Below are 18,372 nucleotides of genomic sequence, written 5' to 3'. Positions count from 1 at the left end.
CATCAAATGCTATTGAGCTTTAAATTATGGCATTTTTTTGTATGATCCAATACAGTAGTGAAATACATAGCAATCTTTACATATTACTTGACAGTTCATTTGGAAACACTTTACAGTAAGGTTCATAATGTATTAACTAATGTGAACTATCCATGAGCAACACATTTGTTGTTGTATTTGTTAATCTTTGTTAACGTTAATAAAAATACAGCAGTTCATTGTTCATGTTACTTCACTGTGCATTAACTAAAGTTGACAAATACAACTCTTGATTTTAATAATGTATTAGTAAATGCTGGAATTAACATTAACAAAGATTAGTAAGTGCTGTAGAAGTGCAGTTCATTGTTCGTTCATATCAACTATTTAATATAAAGTGTTACCTTTTATTTTAATAAACATCAAAAATCTAAAAGGTTTGCATTATACCTGACACCTAGATGAACAATTTACAGTTGGTTTTGTGACTAAGTCATTCTCTTTAAATGCTATTGAAGGTAGAAACGTGAATACAGAATGTTGTAACTTTAGAGACGGTCCCTAAATTTGCGAATATCATAATCAAACGTTCAGCGTCAAATCAACTTAATGCCAGTATCTGCTTTCTTGGAGCCTATATAGTCTAACCTACATCACAAATGAGGTGCGAGTTTGGTCTTTTATATCACTGTACGAGTCCATTAAGCTGTGTTAAGAGTTTATATGTCCTGATGGCAGCTATGACGGATGAGGGAAGCCCTAGTATTACAACACAGCGCTGCGATATAAAGTTAAGGAAACTAAACAACAGAGAGAAATATATGTCTATCTCAGATTTAACGTTTGATCTATACACCAGCATCGGGCAATAACGTTATCTTGTTCACTGGAGAGAAAGCTGTAGCTACACTGGGAAAGTAAGCGTAAATACACTGAATTAAACATAAATGCAGCTTTTGTGTCTTTATCAGCTTTTCTGCATTTATACTGGCCCTGATAATCATCACACATTCACTTACCGCTTGCTCTAATTCTGTAAATCCGTTTTTATGAATGAATGATGACTTACTAGCGTTGCTTTGGTCTTCCTAAACAGCCGCTAGCGGCACCTGCTGGTGAAGAAGACTAACAGCAGATAGAGATGATGCATCGGCACCGATCGGCACTCTACTGCTCTTCCTGCAGTTCCCGGATGTGAAATGTTGAATTTTCTGCCGAATTTGAGCCACTGAATTTGTGGAAGCGAATTTGTAAAGCGAAATAAAATGGACTGAAAATTGCTAGTCGAATTTTATAGGTTGTATTTTTAAACAGAATGAATATTTTGGAAGTGAAATCTAAAAGGTGAATATGAATTATTGAATTTTTAATAATGAAAATGTGTGTGAAATATTTTTAATTGAAATATTCACAGCCTAAATATACGACCATGTTGAATTTCAGCCCATAAAAATGCAAGCCTTAAAAATACAGTGCATCTAAATGCAAGTACAGCTAATGTAATGCATATTTTTTTCAAATAGTGCAATTCAACAAGCTTTTTATTTCAAAAACATTTGGCATTATTTTACTTCCATAAATTGTCTCGTTTAGTCATAAACGTGTTGAAAATGGTCCATTAACGCATTTAAAGCAGTAAATATGTTAGATACTGTGGCAGAAAATCTATGTTTTTTTCTTCACTCCAGGGCCTATACATCCATACACCAAAAATACCATCTGTGTTAATGATTATGTAAATAACTTCACTACTTCAGACAGTTAAATCGATTATAAAACCTCAGATATAAGTAAATGTTTTGAATGCAGTTCAGCCAGTGACATCAAAAACCTTGCCAAGGGGAATAAATCTACAAATTATTAAAGGGAAACCTTTCAGCAAAATCATACATAATACCTTAGACAAACATCATAGACTGTAATGAATTGCAGTATAACAAATATTTCCATTAATATTAGGCAGACATTTTCCTGCCACTGCCACTTCTCTATGGACATAATTGTGAGTATTACTGAGTGGTGCTTATGCACCATTTCAATGCATCAAGACATCTGTCGTCCTCTAGCCTTGTTGGAATACCTAATAACACTTAAATTCCCTCATCAGTGTGTTTCCTATAATGTATTATTGCCGTAGTTGCTACAGAGACCAGAAAGGGCATTTGAACATCTTTTCAAATCTCAGGTAATTACATAAAAAGTGTTAAAAATCCAATGTTACTTTTAAAATTTGCTTCTCTTTTGTTATTACGCATGTCTAATTCTATACAGTAGTATACTATACTATATATATATATATATATATATATATATATATATATATATATATATATATATATGTATATATATGTATGTATGTATATGTATACTATATGTTTTTTAATCTATCAACATCATAAGCACTTAATTGCATAATTCACTTTGGTTACTAATTATCAAAAAAAAAATCTGTCATCATTTACTCACCCTCATGACATTCTTGTTTCTGTGGAATACAAAAGGAGATGTTTTAAAGAATGTTCACGCTGCTCTTTTCCATAAAACTTATGCCGTATATAATCTGAAACCATTTGGTAGCCTATCTGTGTGTGAAAAATACCAGGTCACACTGGTTTTGTAAATGATGCAAAGAAATGAATTTCTTTTTAAATGCACATGTATTGAGTATTGTTTGTTCATGTGAACTAGTTCTTTTGAACTTTCTATTTATCAAAGAATCCTGAAAAAATGTGTCACGGCTAAGCTGCTTTTAATATCGATAATTAAATGTTTCTTGAGCATCGAATAATGCTGTATATTAGAATGAATTCTGAAGGATCATGTGATCATGTGGCTGAAAATTCAGCTTTGCCATCACAGGAATAAATTTCATTTCAAAATACATTAAAATAGAAAACAGATGTTTTCAATTGTAGTAATATTTCACAATATTACTGTTTTCATTGTGTTTTTGCTCAAGTACTGTAAATGCGGCAGCTTGGTGAGAATAAACGACTTCTTTCAAAACCATCTTTAAAAAATACTTATCGACCCCAAACTTATGAATGGCAGCGTGCATTATACCACTTTAATGTACATTACCAACTTAATGTCAAAGAATAATTCAAATCTGTATTTGAAATCTAGCTTTATATATTAATACTTTATAAATTATTGAGGAATTACTAAAACACCCTGTTTTCAAGCTTAACCAAATTCTAATAAGATTTCAATCAGTTTCGCTTAATTTGCATTCCAATACCGTGAAGTCTTTAGAATATATAATGATGAATATGAAACATAGCAGAGCTCACTGACATCTGTTTTCCAGACGTAGGTATTTAACATTTTCACTTTTTCAGTATGTCAATTTAATATATGCCACATTTTCAATATGATTCATCAAAATTTTAACATATGCACACTGCACACAGACATTGTTTTTAAATGATATATTCTTAAACAATGCTTCATACCTTCTGCTTGCACTAATAACTATTTTCATCTCAGAGTTTCTGGATGTAAAGAGATCAAAAAAAGAATACATTGCCCGGTCTTATCTCGGTTAACAGACAGCGACCTATTGGCACACAGGCACACGCACACACACACACACACACACACACACACACAGTTTGACAATCACTCTTTCGTGACCTAAATGGTAAAGGGACAAAAAAAAAAAAATGTTCAAAATGCAATGTTCAAACACAAATTGGGTAGCATATTTCACTTACCGGTAATTAAACTAATGTTTAATTAAGCTTTGACTGCAGCTTCTGTTGCATATTAAAATGCAAATCGTATCCTGTTATGTATGCAAAAATGTAAATATGAATATCTCTAAGCTTAAATATTTAATTTTATTTTCATATTCTGCTAAATATAAGTGTTGGCAAAAATCAAACCATATTTCGTCTATTTATTTGCAAAAGTACATGAGAAAATGATGCTGATGTCATGGCAAATTTATGTTTTGCATGAGATATGATGACATAGTGCACTGAATCTCCTTTACAGAGAACTAGAAAACAACAAAAGAGTCTCAGTTGTTAAACTTTCTGTTGGTACAGGTTACATATTATAAACAATATCCTTTAGTGGTCTTCATTTTCATTTCCAAATGTGATCAAGTTGTAAGGTGTTGTAATTAACAACATCATGAACATTTAGCACATTCAACAAGCAATCGACTGACAGATTGAAATTTAACATTTCAATATTATATATATATATATATATATACAGAAAACGATATGATGTTTAAAGGTTGCACACAGATAGTTGTTTGTGGCAGTCCAAAAAGAAAGCTCACCCAATTTGTTTCAGTCTTGCTCTGAATGAACCTTTCTGCCATTCGTTTCACATTTTATTTCACATTTGATGTGAACAGGCTTTCAAACTCAATTGACCTTTTTTGCCTATACTCTAGATCTATGGGTCAGACCATATGGGTCTTCACTACATATTGAAACCTGGGATATTACAGAGGCACTTTTGAGAACAGCGTAAACAGGTAGGGATTAGTGGATTCACTCATGCACTTTAATATGCAACACAACTGACATCTTGTAAGGTCATTTCTAGTTCTGTGAAAAAGAACAACCTGTATACATTAAGCATGAGCCCTGAGGCAATCCCATCTGCACACCAAAATCTACAACAGGAAACAACTCATGTTGACACTGTTGCTAGAACCAATTTTTCTAGTTCTGATGTACTGATCATATCCCGGTTTCTCAAAAACATATTCACCAAACGCAAAGGTAACACACAAAAATCTAGCATTAAACTTTCAGGAGGTAACTCAATGAATTGCTCAACGAGATGCTGTGGACATGTACTGTGACTAGCATGTTTATGTGCACCATTCGTATTTATTTACCAATACTTTCTGAAATTAGATGTAGTGTCATTCTGACAGTAAAGTGACATCGAAACACCTTAGTGAAAATGAAAGGATGACAATTATGTAAAACCGAACAGTGAAATTAATGAAATGAAATGAGTTTGTTTCACTCAAATAATAAAATTCATTGTACTAAGAAAAAAGTTGTGTGAACTCAATATCATTGTAGTAAGCTGAACTTAATATGAGTTGAGCTGCAGCAGGTTTCTAATTCCCAGCATGCTTTGCATCAGACTGTGTAAATAAATGTTGAAATTAAGTGTTTTGTGTTTTAGCGCAAGATTAACATAGGTTATGTTTAATGTGTTATGTTCAGATTTACATTCTGTAATGTTAGTTTTGTAGGGCTACCATTGCGGTGAAGAGCAGAGCCTGTGGTGAGGTTGAGAATGGGCTGCAAAACTTTTAAGACAATATTTACTGTGTGTTGTTTTGTTTTATTATATATATATGCAAGTATATTATGACAGTCTCTCTGATAGTTATAATTAGGGATGCACCGATACCATTTTTTAAGGACCGAGTACGAGTACCGATACTTTTTTCTAGTACTCGCCGATACCGATACCTATACATTTATTAATTTCTCTCTCTTTTTATTTATTTTTTATTTTTTTTGGTTATGTTGCAGTTTTCCAAGCACAACACAGTGAGTGAACTAATGAATGTAGGACAGCTTATTATTGATCTAATTAAAAAAAGTAGTAATTTTTATGTGCTTGTCACAAACTTGAAGAACAAAAATTTCGCAGTGTCCAGTAACCTTCAAAGGGCATAATTACCCCCATAATTACATAATTATATATATATAATTCACAAACAAATTACAAACAATACAACTAATACTATAGAGATACAAATTAAATAAACTTGTTTTTCTGATACAGTAGGTTTACCATGTATACATTTATTTATTTAACATATTTTATGGTTTTATTAACATGACAAATATAGGCTACGGTCCTTTAAGACCGAATCCATGGATACTGACACATATCCTGTTTTCATCCAAATGTAACTGTACTTACGTAAGATACTCCACACGATGGACATTTTGACAACTATGTATGCATTTGACCATTCAGGCGCGAGGAGAATTGATCGTGGACATTTTGACAACTATGTATGCATTTGACCATTCAGGCGCGAGGAGAATTGATCGCGCTCTGTCTGAACTGGGATCGCGCGCAAGAAAGAGAGAGAGAGCGCGCGCTCTGGTCTTATTCAGCACGATTACGCCTATCCCGCCTTCACTAATCGATAACGAATTGTGACTGAAAGCATGCAGTTCGCAATGTGTGTGTTGTCTTCATTAATTTTGAAGTATTTCCACACCTCTGAGTCTGACATTGTTTATGCTGCTGCCGCCGGTGTCTCTGTACGGAAAATTTAAGTCACGTGAGGTATCGGTCTTTGGTATCTGGGGTATTTTTACGGGTACAAGTAGGCCTACATGAGCACCAAAAATGAAGAGAACCGCTGCCCAGCCTATATTAAACTGCTGGTCAAAGAGGGACGTTTAAAAGAGTAAAGCATGTACTAAGTAACGCTCCACATATATTTTAGCTAGCTAATCCATTGCAATTTAGCCTATCAGTGTAACTGTAACCACTTACCAAAACAGCCGTCTGTTTTGTTAGTTCATTTTTTCAACAGTGTCTGTAATTATCAATGACAAAAGTATTCACATCGGCGTTTGTTTTCTTCCTAAATTAATCTGACTGTTGAACGAATTAGCTGAATGAACGATTTAAGTGACTCACTCAATAAAAATGCGAATCGCTGCCACCTACCGGCGGTTTCAATATTTAACAATTTCTTTCTTTTTAGAATCACTGAGTTATGTTAGAATTTGATGAATAATTATACAAACATTTGATAAAGTTATGATAGATAGATAGATAGATAGATATAGATAGATAGATAGATAGATAGATAGATAGAGAAGAAATATATTATCCAATAATGCTACACAAAACAGATTATTATTTTTAATTTAAAAAAATAATAACAGGCAGCATACCTGCTGCATACCCCCCCACCCCCAATGTTGAAACCAAATCTACGCCCTTGCCTCATACTGGCCTTGCTCCGCTTCCATGGCTCTCAGCCCCGCCCCACTTGTCAAAAAAAAAAAAAAAAAATTAGTTTACTTACATTTTTTTTTTTGAGTTTTCTGAACTTACTGAGTTTTACAGTGTGCTAAAGATCTCTTCAGCAGGTGATGCTCTCAAACTCTCTAAGCAGAGAGGGAATCTTTACCTCTGTCATTTTAACAAAAATAATGTAAAGCAGTGAGGTTAGTTTTAATATTAAAATCGAGCTATTGGGTTTATTGTTTTTAAACTATGCTCATTTGATAATGACAGTGACGGAATGGATTATTCAGGATATTTGTGCAAAAACGTATCCAAAAATGAAAGAAGAATAAGTTATGCAAAGCTCACTGAGGCATTCAGAGCTACTATAATGAATATATTTCAGATAAGCGATTCATTGGGTTGAAATTATTTTAACCTAAATGTTCAATCTTATTAATAGGATTCCATTAAGAAAAGATTCACTTTCCTGAAAAAGTTTAGCTCCAACCCTGATCGAACTCAACTGCCTGTATATTTCTAGGGCTGTGTCCGAAAAGTCGCTTCCTTATTAGGCAGTAACTTCGCAGGCAGCTTTTGCACAAAAATGTACCTAACAAAACTGATTTTGGACAGACTTCTGAGGCAGCGTAATGTTTTAATGAAAAATAAAATAAAATAAAAGGCGAGCTTAAGTGATAACTAAGAGAAAATTTCATTACTACAGTAATTTCTTGCTACAGTAGAAATAACAAAAAATGTTGGTCAAAAATTTACATTTACACAGAAACTAACACCAACCACAACATCTTTATATTTTGGCTCTACTTTCATGGAATGGAACGCACAGGCAGCATAGGATACAGTACATCTATGCTGCCTTCAAAAATCAATTAGGTATCTCAGGAGACAGGAAGTGAAGCTAACATGGGATTCGGACGTGCCTCGATGCCTTCATTCATTGGAATGCATCCTCCAAAGGCAGCATTTTTCAGCTTTCAGATGCAGCCTAGTAATCCCGAAGACCTTGATTAGCTTGTTCAGATGTGCTTGATTAAGGTTGGAGAAAAACTCTGCAGGAAAATGGATCTTGAGGGCAAGAAATCCTAGAAAGCCTGATGGATCCAACACATCGCAGAAAAATCAGTCCTTACTGCTGTTTTTGATATTCCCAAACACCGAAATACATAAATCAGTGTCCGCTTTGTAAAGATCTGATTTAAAAAGCATTAATGCAAAAAGTAATGCAGACCAAATATGTTACATTCGATCAAACCGTTTAGAATAGGATGGAGTGAAATGCACCTAACATCTTTATTGGCTGTCATAAATATGGAAAGCTTTGACACAGTCAATTGGAAGGAAATTCAGACACAAATTTGAAAGGAAATTAACTTCACAGTGGATCATGACATAAAGTGATTACACTTCAGAGGGTGTTTGGAGCGATGAAGTGCTTCATACATTTACCGTTTACAAAAACACACACACACACAAAGACTCCAGGAAGACTTCCTGGGGTGTTTTCCTCAGACTCACTGACACATTAAACTGTATGTGGGACATATGCTATGCTGTGGCCAAATCATCCAAACTCATTAAGCAATTCAGCTCAGTTCCGACAAAACGCTAATGAATGTGTTTATAATAATTAAACAAACAACCTTAGGGCTTCGAAGTGCAAAGATGACATGTAGGCTACAGAACTCTAACTCTGTTATTAAATTATTTCATCCTACAAATCCAATACTTGTAACTTTGTCTCTATATTAGAGGCAGCTGTTATGGCTGAAGGCATAAGCTAATATCTATACCGTCCTCCTCAAAATGCTATTAGATATTCTGGTGTAGTCTACGACTTGAATACTTGAATAGTGATTATTCCAGCCGCTCTGCCTGTTAGTCTGATGAGGCTTCTACGGTTATGCGGCAGAATCAGACGCCGGCGAATTGACATGCCGATACTGCAACAGAAGCCTCAATGTCATTAGCTATATACTTAGGAAAGGTCACAGCTCTCATAAAAAAAGGACACAAGACTTCATCTGAAGTGAAGATTAAATCTCATTCACTGCGGTTCACTTCACTTGCAGTCAACTTGCATTCTTTATATAGAGATCTTCAAACAGACTAAACAACATCCCAGTACTATAGGGAATGCCTCTGAGTTGATTACTCTATCGATTTGCAATATTCACAGATTCATCCAATATACAATGTTTCTACTTTTAGTTTGGAGGTCTTCTACAATAGGTTTACATGCATCCAAGGTCAAAAAACACTGTCTCATAATATACATTGCACATCACCTGATTGCTCAACTGGCCCAGTCTGTTGTGTTTGAAAATGCATAATAGGGACACTTTAAACTTCAAGTGCCCCATTATGCTTTTTCGAACAGTCGAGAACCATTAGTAAAACAGCAGAAACATTCTTTTAGTTGACTTTTTTTTTTTTTAATATTCTTTGTCATATTATTACATTGTGTATGCCTACTTATCAGTCTTGTTACTTTATTCTATAAAATGAGCAGTAAAAAAGAGAATATTTAGAATACAACAACCAAATCCTTCATTTGAGCAATGATGCATTGACATCGAATTTGCCTTCAGTAAGCAAGTCATATGTAAGTTCAGTAGCCAGATTCTGATTCAAACCAAAAATGTATGAGTTTTTGAGTCTTAATTCATTTAAAGAACCGGCTTATTTGAGTGATTCATTAACATAAGTAATTCTGTTTGCGAATTAGACTACACATTTGTTTTTGAGTACATTGCGTGGTGCAGGAAACAATGATCTGTGATATACTTGTGGAGTGTCATACAAGTTATGCTTTTACAAGCGCTGCTATTATGGCATTTAAAGGTTCCTATTTTTGTTTTGGGAGTCCCCAACATCAGGTTTACAGGCATTAAAGGTCAAAAAACACTTTCATTGTCTTATAATATGCATTTATTTTTACCTTATTTGCTCGACGACTCCCAAGCGATTAGCTCAACGATTCATTTTTCCAAACACCTCATTTGCGTGACGCTAATATGTGGTGATTGGTCAGATTACTTCTGCTGGTTAACACGGACTACAGCATACAGTGCTTGCATCACTTACATTGTATTATGATAATGATGGTACTCCACTCTGTTCTAAAAATAAAGACTTAGAGAGGAAATAAGTTGCCCACAGCTCGGTGGTAAACATCCAAAAAGTATATGCGTTAGCTCAACGCAGAAACGTATTGATAAAGCACTGCAGTTGTACACCAACTAATGCTCTACATTGCTCTATTCTTTATCATAACTCCAAGTAATAACAACGACACACATTTGACACATTTCTAGACAACTGCGAGCGAACACATATTGCTGGTTAGCCGGAGACATACAAGCTGCTTGGAGCGTACACAACACACACAGGCTAAATACGTATTGTGCATGCAACAGAGAACATAACTGCAACAATTATTAATTGTACTTACAGGTTGTGATTCGTAGGAGGAAGAAGCTAGTCCAAATAAACTGGGTACTGACCCATCCCTCAATAACAACCGGCTTGCGAATCCCTCGTTGAACGCATTTAAGTTGAAGAAGCAGTCATCATTAAAATGACGGGAACACAGCACAAGGTTCAGACTATACTGCTGTGGTACAGTTGTAAATATGAACTTTAACCACTGATTCTTGTGTGTTTGAGGAATTTCAAGTTTTCCCTGGTGTCTGCGCGAGTAATAAGTGGGCGCTAATGCTAATGCTTCATCTTGATGTCACAATGAAATGGCTTGGGATTTGTTTTACAAACAACTTGTTTAATTGACTCAGAGTCAACTCTTCCTTTTGAGAGATAATAACTGTATATGTGGTGCACTTTCAGATTTAAAACTTCGCAGGATTGTTTTTATTCACTTAGAGCTATTTTACACACTACCTGAAAAGTAGTTTTCAAAAAAACAATTTTTAACTGAACTTGAGAACTTATACTTTCATATTTCTGACACAGTACAGTATGAACTCTCCACCATTCTCAAACATTGCGTGATCCACTTATTTCCACTCTGTAACCCAGAGTTTGAAAACCACTGAAAAATAAGACTGGCAAAACCGATTGTATGCCTTGACTGCTCTGGATCTATTTCACTTGTTCTCAATATCGCAAAATTTTAAATCTAAAGCTTTTAAATGACCTTAGAACTTTGTCTCTTTCTGAATGATTCCAAAGCACAATACACTTTCAAAAGAACAATTTATGTAAAATAAGAGCGACTGATAATCTACGAAGATTTTGAGAGAGAATCCACTGTGCTAAAGTGCTAAAAAAAAATCCACATTGCTATTTAGGTAGAATGGACAGTGATAACTTTCAAGTAAGGTGTCCCAGTCAAAATGTCACTCTACTGTAAGCCCTTTCTAACATCAGTTTGAAGCATGTTCCACAACTGAATTGAGAGGATGGACAAAATGTATTATCTATATAGGCAGGCCTGTCTCATGCAGTGACACAAATGAATTAGACAGCTGGCGATGGCAGCTGGGCTGAGGTGTGTGGTTTGATAATGCAGTGCAGGTAATGGGGGGTCAGACATGGCATGGTATGTGGAGGACTCACTGTAGGCTAAATATGGTCAAGCATTGGCATTTTGGGGAACAAAATGCTAGAAATGGAAAAATGATATGCATGTAACTATCTACACAAGCACAGATTACATAAGGAGAAGAAACATGCTTCATGCAGTGGAGAGCAGTCAAAAAAATAAGCTAAATGTATTTGAAAACTGGTTTGATAGTTTGATATAGATGGTTTATGACAAGTGGTTCACCCAAAAATGAAGGTGAAACTATTCCTTTAATATAAGTGACCCTTTAAATCACATCTAAGGACAAATAGTTTTAGTTTACAGCATTATACTTTTGTGTGAGATGAAATAAAAGATGGTATAATTCTAAAGATACTGATCTGTTGTAGTTTAGCTAATGATCTGATAGAAAAGTGTACTTTTCAATAATACAGACACTTTCAAGGTAGGCTTTCTGCTGTCTCCGATCGCATTTAAACCAGGTAATGCTTTCTTTCTGAGCTCAAACGGTGTAAAGGACATAAGGGAAAAATCAATTTTCTCTGCTTCAGCTTTTCCTCGGCAGTAATATCTGTAAAAGCGTTTTGCTAATCACTGCTGGTGGACATGAATATTGGGATTGTTTCAAGCCTTCAAAGAAAATAATATATGCCAAATATCCCACGATGCTTTATCAGACCTCATTAACCATCATGACAGATGGCACCAGGCCAGATTTTCTCATTTTGACAAGGTAATCACACAAACTGTCAAAGTGCTCAGAGAAATAAATGCAGTATGAAGATTGCTGATTGGTTCAGTAGTCTGGCCCTTCACAAAGCACTGAATACATCTGTGAAAATGATACTTAAGTTGCTTGCAAGTATCTGTGTGATTCTCTCAGACGGCTGCAATCACCATCACATTACTATATTTAACACAGAGAAACAAAACTTTGCCAATCTCAATTCCTTCCCCCTCATGCAGCATGGAATATAATTCAATTTGCTGCAAAAAAGAATGCAATATTCAAGCTTTTCCTTTCCATCTCCAATTTAAAGTGTCACAATATAGCCTACCGAATTGAGCAAATTGCTTGAGATGAACATGAAGAATCTTATTTACTGTGTATGGTCTCAAATTTGAAAAGGTTATTTAAATATTTGCTAGATGAGGCATTACAATATAATCCTTATTAAATCCTACTTAGCTGCTCGCTTGTTTGCTGAAGTTGGGGGATTTTCAGCATCCATCTTACACAGTTAGTGTCAAAACACATGACCAAACTTGTTACTCTGAAGGTTGCCGATGGGCCCTGCATTTTCATGAGATGTTCTGCTAAGACCATTGAATGAAAAAAACGCTTTCTTGTTTTAAATGGGAGAATGGAGCTCTTTGTCATTCAGACAGATAATTAAGCGTGTGAATACATTTGCAGTTACTTATCTCTTTAGCTAGTTTCCCAAGTGCAATTTTTCCACAAACTGATATATATATATATATATATATATATTCCTGTAGTGTCCTGTTTTATTCACGGTGACCACTTCACCCAACGGTTCTGTGTATCACTACACAACACCCGTAGCAACCACTCTTAGCAGCGTAAACTGTAGGTGCGTCCCAATTTGCGTACTTATGCACTATTCTATGACGTTTTTAAGTATAAATAGTGTGAGTAGTGTGTTCACACTGAAAATTCCAAAAAGAAAAAGTACACTTTAAATACCCGGATGCTGCACTAAATTAACGGAAAAAACGAAGTGTGGAATGTTGGACACTTCATGCACTCAACTGTCGCAGCTTTAATTACATAGTGGAGGGGAAGGGAGGATCGGACTTTTGTCATTGTTAAATGACAAAATAACCTTATATAATTCATGCACTACATGGATGAGTGCATAATGCACAAGTACATAGTGTATAAGTGCATAGTGTATAGTGCGTCATTTGGGACGCAACTTGTATGTTCTCAATTGATATTGTTCATTGAAGCTTACTGTATTATGAAGAGTATTGTGAGAAAGAGATCGAGTGAGCGAGTGTATTACCTGCATTCAGATTTAGCATTTTCCTTCAGGTCAGTCATATGTTCATAATAAAAAATCTGTTTAAATGTCCGATGCATTATCTTGTCCTTTTAACAGTTCAGGGGTTTTCCCGTGACTGACAGTCGCTAGTCAAAGCATTTGTCAGTTGCGTCTTGTTCTGTTTTCAAAACAATTCAGTCTTTTCAATAAAAAAGTTTTTGCTACTGACTGACACACTCATAAAGACAGTCTTTGCTGCCATCTAATGGTGTGAAAATGTAACTTCTGTTGCTGTTCACAGTCAGGGAATATTTTTTCAGGTGGAAGGAAGACTTTTAGAAAAAGTTTACTTCATGAAAGTTGCATATTTCTGTCTTTAATATTTGCATTGTGTGGTAACCATTTATAAAAGCAATAAGGTACTCAAGGCTAGATTATAAAATAAGATTATAATTTAAGATTATAAATAAAAACAATTTACTTTTTCCACTATAACCAGCACTGCAATTTACTGCATATTATTATTATTATTATGTTATGTCGGTATACATGATCTGTATATACAACGCAACAGTATCAGAACTTGCAAAGTTTTGTGCTCTGGAGTTGTTTGGCATGTGAGGTATAAACTCAGTATTTGGCTTGCATTCTTAGCTAACTGCTCCAGTAATTACTTGTACACAATATGTGCATTTTCCTGCCACTGTTCTGCCAAGAACTGCTTGGTGTACTTCATTTGATTGCAGTTGTTTACCCCAGTGAAAAGGCATTTCAGTCTCTGTTTACACCAGGGGTTCTCTAGAAAGGTTTCATATGTACTCTAGCAAAATTTTTTGGTAAATATAGTCATCTAAATATTTTAGATAGTGACATTTGCAACGTGGACAACTTAAGCAAAAATATTTAGCTTATTCGACACTTCTTTTCCATTAGTATTCATCAGAGCACCTCTGATAATTGTATAATCAGACCGAAACCTGTAATATCATATCTATACAGAAAGAGCAAACTCAAGTAAATGGCACAAACCAAGATGAGAGATGTCTGTATACATGGCTGTGAGAGATATCTGACCTTTTGTGTGAAGGTGGGCACATGCCAGCAGCACTTTCAAAGTCTACAATCTCAAAGCTTCTCAAGAAAAAAAACAAAACAAAAACAAATACAAGAAGAATTTACTTTATGAGATATGTATGCAAGTGTCTTTGCTTTCTGTGTGTTTGCTTGATGATTCATTCAGCACTGAAAATGTACATGTAACTGTGTAACTAATGTTCATTTTCATTGGATGGATTTACTTGCTTGATAAAAAAGTAATTAAGATGTTTTGCAATGCAACCTCAGTCTGAACAGTTGACTCTGAACAGAATTCATGCAACTTTTACATCACTCTAGATCAACATTCATCACAATTCTGCACTTATGGGAGTAAGATTACCCAAATTTATCGAAACATTTCTCCGTTATATTGTTATTCTGCTCATCTGGCACTTTGCAAAAACACAACCTTGTTTCTGCAGCGACTTTCAGCATGTTTCCCTTAACAACGTCTGACGTTTACATTTTACATGGCATGAGAAAGTTATATAAACCATGCAAAATCCGACCAGAGCAGTCAGACTGAAACGGATTTCCAGAAATGCTCAAAACGGATTTATAAAAATTGCATTTCATGTGATTTTTGGCCATTAAGACTTGCTAAATCTGATCGGATTTCTATCAGATATATGCACAAAAATCAGATTTGGACTGACAGTCTTCACATAGCCTAAAGCTAGCAGTGTGAACGTAGCTTAGACACAATTTGCAAGTTACTCCAACTTTTGTTCCACCAACGAAAACAGTCCAACTATGCCACACCACTGGTCATTTGGTCCCTGAATCAATCAACGACACACTTGAATGAACAATTCAATGAAGTCAATTGTTTCGTTGCTGAATGAATCTGTGCTTTTGAATGAGTCACTTGAATGAAACATTCATTTACTCAAGGTGTGTGCAACCGCAGGCTGATGAGAACGATTCAAAAGCATACGGAGCTGTCTGCTCTCTAATCGCTCTTACTTTGAGGTGTCTTTTTGAACAAATCAACTGAATAGGTGTGTTCAACTTGAAGCAGTGCAGCGCAGACCAATCGGTGTGTGACATCAAAGTACCACGAGAACGGTCATACACCGATCGGTCTGCACAGCACCACTTCAAGTCAAAGCAATTGGACATCGGTGTGTGGACGTCAAAAAATTTGTCAATTTGATGGGGGATTTTTTCGACATCAAATGGAAATCAGTGTGAGGACGTCAAATTACATTGACGTCAATTTGATGTTTTTTTTCAACGTCAATAGGACATCAGTGAATGGATATCATCAATGTCCAACAGCGTTTTTGAAAATCTACTTACCCCACCTTTAAAGCAACTTGTACACCTTAATGGTTTTGTATTATTAGAATGGCAGTGGCTAAACGCATTGCATATTAGGCAGATGTGTATTTCCGTGTGTGTTTTTTATTGTGGCGACTTGCTTATTGACTTTATCCTGTTGGAGTGGCTTACTTGGAAGAAATAGTGAGGATTACTGATCTAGGTGGTTATCCATCCTATTTAGAGAGATTTAATTATTTTGTGGATTGCTACAGTATGTTAGTATGAGTGAGGGTGGCTGAAAATCTTGTAATTAATGCTGTAGTTTATAGTTTATAAAGTTGTTCCATCTTCATACAGGTGCTGTACATGAGTCAAAACCAGAATTGTCTGAGGCTGACATCAAATACATAAAAAACTATCTCTGATCAGCTCCCGACAGATATGGGGGTATGGGATGCCAGAAGGGCCAGACAGCCATTGATCTTTGTTCTTTGGTCTTGAAGAGGATTCTTTTTATTGTCTCTGTCTTGACTGTCTCATTTGGACTCGGTCTTGACTTGGACTCGAACCTCTTTGGGCTCGGTTTCGACTAGTCCTGGACTTGGACTTGTCTTGGACTCGACAAAGGTGGACTTGACTACAGCCCTAAGTCAAACACCTAATGATTCAATAACTCAAATCATCATTCTTGACTGAATCAGTGTTTTTAAACGAATCGAGTCAACGATTCAATAATACCCCAAAAAGATGTTAATTTGTGCCTCCTACTGCCAGAACTGTGTAACCTCCAGTAAAAGTCATTAAAAATCCCCATTACTTAAGTAAAAAAAACAGAGGAATATTTTGTTGAAAGAACCCAGTAAATACATCCTTTGCATCATTCTTGGAATACTTAAGTCGTTTTTTGGAATGCTAGCATAAACATCTTGAACTCTGTGTAGTGGCATATTACCACACTTAAAGAAGTACAGTCTCCAGCTTTTTTAGGGATAAAAAGCTGAAAAAAAACTTTATAGTATCAAAAAGTTTGAAAACAATCTCCTAAAAATCAATGGGCTTTAGATTGGTGATAGGGAATAGTCTGTCACATCACACCACAATCTTTTATTGCCTAGAAATCCATATGCTCTTTGCTTGGTTGGGCATTATTGTGGTTTGGCCTTGGATACAAGAGCTGACAAAATGGCAGCCCAACAATAAAGTTCAGCTTTATGAATGATTCAGTAGTTGCTGTTTTTAAGAGGTTCAACTTCTGATCCAGTTAATTTTAAGGCAGTTTTTTTCCCCTTTTTTTTTGGTCAAATATGCCAATATTTAATCTGTACTGTCACAGCTGTAAAATGAGAGGACATTAATAACTAATACATGTTTCAAAGCACATAAAGTGCCAAGTGACTCACCTTCAACAATTATAATTGTGAGTACTTCAAAGTTAGATGTCTTTTACGTGAAGTGCTTCCATTAGTTTGTATATAAAGAGGACTACTGTGTAGTGCACTTTCAAAATGTTATGCAGTATGTTAGATTCATAAGTGGAATTCAAATATATATATATATAATGATGTGCTTTTGAAAGCAATATATCCTGTCTGGCTGAGGGATTAACCTTTTCATGTAAGGTCTCTCTAGAGATTACATAAAGTGTGATAGAAAGAAATCTAAGTGTACAGCCACATTCACACACTTACTGTACCTTGCAAAACCTCCATTTGTGTCCAGAGACATGATGGCTTCGGCCTCATCCTTAGCAATCCCACAAAGCAACAGCTGAGAGGTACAGAGATGAGGTCAGGAGGGTTAACTTCACTCCCAGTGTCATGATAACGCATGCTTGCTATGATTGACAAGCCAGCACTGCTCAAAGACCGTTTTCACTTGTCTCCTTCTGATGTCCGTCATGCAGTCCACTATCACCACCACCTTACAGCAATAAAAAAAATAGTAAAATAAAAAATACATAAAACTATGCTAGAGTTCAAATACTGTCAATCTCAAAAATGACATCCATGAGAAAACAATTCATTCTGTGCAAATCGTTTAAACCAATCTTCAAACCAATGCAACAAGGTATGTATGAATGATTTCATGTAGGGTTGTTTACAAATGCTCCACAGGCATTCATTTTCTTTCTTAAATCACAGGATGGCTCAGATATTTTTAGGTATTACAGTGTATTTTTAACTTAACTTAATAAACACATGCACCACTTAGTTTAAGGAACTCTTACTATTCAATTAACAGCACTGAGAAGGGCAGAGGGCCGGAGGGCAGTATTACCGCTAATACACTCATTACATTTTTGTTTTCAGTGCACACTTTCATGTCCATTTGGAGCCCAGAAAACATGCAGGTCAGGAAACCTACAAATGGACATGATAATTATAGCTCCACTCTTCTGATAATTGGGAGCTTTTCCTTTAAAAAAGCAAAGCGAAGCTTACATTGGTTTTAAAGGGTTCATGAACTACTTTATTTTTTTAATAATGT

General features: G+C 35.4%; 1 long non-coding RNA gene across 1 annotated transcript in view; it reads right to left on the bottom strand.

The window, feature by feature from the left end:
- Positions 1–17,800, bottom strand: part of LOC125278287 — a 41,609-nt gene extending 23,809 nt beyond the window's left edge. The window contains exon 1 of the long non-coding RNA XR_007187079.1: positions 17,579–17,800. This is a non-coding gene — a long non-coding RNA (uncharacterized LOC125278287). The remainder of the gene's footprint in view (positions 1–17,578) is intronic.
- Positions 17,801–18,372: the final 572 nt, after the last annotated feature.

The sequence above is a fragment of the Megalobrama amblycephala genome, linkage group LG11, assembly GCF_018812025.1.
Source record: "Megalobrama amblycephala isolate DHTTF-2021 linkage group LG11, ASM1881202v1, whole genome shotgun sequence".
Taxonomy (NCBI): Eukaryota; Metazoa; Chordata; class Actinopteri; order Cypriniformes; family Xenocyprididae; genus Megalobrama; species Megalobrama amblycephala.
Note: the sequence above shows the minus strand (reverse complement) of the source record. Positions and strands in the feature narration are given on the sequence as shown.